At 35.0% G+C, this 2851-nt stretch overlaps 1 non-coding gene across 1 annotated transcript; it reads right to left on the bottom strand.

The window, feature by feature from the left end:
- Positions 1 to 1626: 1626 nt before the first annotated feature.
- On the bottom strand, positions 1627 to 1733 carry LOC117931479. The gene has a single exon (XR_004654052.1). It is a non-coding gene; the product is annotated as a small nucleolar RNA R71 (small nucleolar RNA).
- Positions 1734 to 2851: the final 1118 nt, after the last annotated feature.

Here is a 2851-nt window from a genome sequence, read left to right as displayed (position 1 = left end):
CGGGAGACACTGAGCGCAGTGGACCGATATTTAAAATTTGAAAATTATTCGTCCTCATCTCATTCTGTTCATATTCGAATTGGGTGGGACATCAGTTTACGATACCGGGGCTATAAATAGACGAAAGTAGGGTTTATTTGGGGATCGGAGAGACCTAGGAGAAGAAGGATCTTGAAGACCTAGGAGAAAAGAGAGCTTGGAGAACAAGAAGGGGATTTGTAGATTTCCTTCTATGTTTCTAGTTTATTCTTCCATTTTCTTTATGATTGTAATTCAAGTTGTTTGTTCTTCATCTTAAGATGGACTAATTTCCTTTGTCTAGGGCTGAGATGTAGCTCAATCACGATTTATGTTTTTGATTGGTTTCAATTAATTCTCTATTTTGCATCAATTTATTTGTGTATCTATTCTGCGCTTAATGCTCTCAATTCTTAAGGGCCCAAGTTTTGATTGATTTTATGATTTAGGTTGATAATGAGAGTTAGAATCTAAATTAGATCCATAAAATAGATTACGTTAGAATGAATGAATTATAGAGATACATTACCATGTTCTAAGAGATTAATAGTTAAATCTATAATAATTCCATAGATCTTAATTACTCCTATAGACTTAAATTCACGTAGAGATATGCTGGGCTAGTAATTTAAGGAGTAATTTGATATATTTTGAGAGAAAATATTGGTTGGCTTAGGGAATTAAATCTCCCAATAAAGCATAACAAGAATTAGGTTAAGCAATCAATTGCATGAAAAATGTTTGTAGTTAAATCAAAAGCCCTAAATCGTTTAAATCATAAGAGTTTGAATTTATTTTCATTAATTGTTTAAGTTGCTTTCTTCTACAACTCTAAAATATTCAGTTGATCAAATAGTAGTAGAAATAATAAATTTTAGTAATTAGTAGCATAGTCCTTGTGGGTTCGATATCCGTACTTAGGTACAATTATATTACTTGCACGATTCGTATACTTGCGAACCAACACATCAAGTTTTTGACGTCGTTGTTGGGGACTATTTGTTACTAATATTAATTCCAGTTATTTCTGTACTAATTTGATTTATTTTCTTTTTATTATCACTCAATTGTTTTTTTCTTTTTAGGTTTTCTTAGGGTATGAGACGTACAAGGAGTATAGACTTAATACCAATTGACCTTGATATCAACAAAACACTGCAAAAGCTAAATCGAAAATGCAAGCAATAAGTAATTCAAGAGGTTCTTGCAATAGGGGATGAGAATCATGGTGATAATGGAGTCCCAAACAGGGCACTCAAGGATTATTCTGTTCCTAATGTGGGTGTCTCAAGCATTCGAAGGCTACCCATCTAAGTTAACAATTTTGAGATCAAACTGGCAATTATTCAAATGATTCAATCTTCGGTTCAATTTGGAGGATTGGCCAATGATGATCCTAATCTACACATTTCAAATTTCTTAGAAAATTGTGATACCTTCAAGCATAATGGTGTGACCGATGATGCAATAAGACTTCGATTGTTTCCATTCTCTCTAAATAACAAGGCTAAGGCATGGTTAATTTCATTAGCTCCGAGGACGATCACTATATGGGATGGACTGGTTAATGCTCTTCTTGCTAAATAATTCATACCGGCAGAATCTACAAAGATGAGGAATGATATAACTAACTTTTCACAGCAAGATCAAGAGTCTCTTTATGAAGCTTAGGAGAGGTTCAAAGATCTTTTAAGAAAGTGCCCACACCATGGCTTACCAATGTGGTTGCAAGTGCAAACGTTCTACAATAGTTTGCACCCTAATACTCAAACCATGGTGGATGCAGCAAGCGGAGGAGCTTTTATTAATAAGACACCAGAGGAGGGATATCAACTTATAGAAGTGATGGCTAGCGATAATTTCTTGAAGTCTACGGATAGAAATGCATAAAAGAGGATAGCCGGGGTTTATGATATCGATGCTTTTAATAATTTGGCTACTCAAGTTGCAATTTTAAACAATAATTTTAAGAAACTGAATGTTGTTGTTGTTTCTAATTTAGTATGTGAAAATTGTGCAGGTAATCATCCTAGCTTGGAATGTCAAGTTGGAGGCCCATATGAAGCAAATCCATCCGAACAAGTGAACTATGTGGCCAATAATCAACGTCAATACAATCCCAACTCCAATTATTTCAACCAAGGGTGGAGGAATCATTCGAACTTCTCATGGAGTAACAATGCTCATGTGCAAAAACCACCGTCCGGTTTCCAATCTTAAGAGAATAAGCCAAACTTGGAAGAAGTTTTCACCCAATTTATGCAAAAGACTAACGATTTTATTGATGATACTAAAGCAAATTTCAGGAACCAAGGTGCAAGTATTCACAACCTTGAGCATCAAGTGAGGGAGATTTCTAAGTTATTGACGGAAAGAACACAAGGGGCACTTCCTAGTATCACGGAGACACATCCTAAGGAGCATGTAAAGGCCATAACTCTTAGAAGTGGGAAAGAGTTAGAACAATCAAAGGAGGCCGAGCAACAAGCAAATAAGGAGGATACTTTGGTTCCCAAGGAACAAGATGCTTCTACTTCTATACTGCCATCTATTCCAAAACCATCATCTAATGCCATCCCTTTTCCTCAAAGGATGAAAAAGCAAAATTTAGATAAGCAATTTTCTAAATTTGTTAATATTTTTAAGAGCTTACATATCAATCTTCCTTTTATAAATATGCTGGAGCAAATGCCGAAATATGCTAAATTCTTAAAAGAGGTGTTATCAAATAAGAGGAAATTAATGGACAATGAGAAAATGATGCTCACTGAAGAGTACAACACCATTCTTCAAAGGAAGCTTCCTCCTAAGCTAAAAGATCCAAGGAGTTTCA

Source organism: Vitis riparia, chromosome 14 (genome assembly GCF_004353265.1).
Source record: "Vitis riparia cultivar Riparia Gloire de Montpellier isolate 1030 chromosome 14, EGFV_Vit.rip_1.0, whole genome shotgun sequence".
NCBI lineage: Eukaryota > Viridiplantae > Streptophyta > Magnoliopsida > Vitales > Vitaceae > Vitis > Vitis riparia.
The sequence above is the reverse complement of the archived record's forward strand: the minus strand, read 5'-3'. Positions and strand labels throughout refer to the sequence as shown.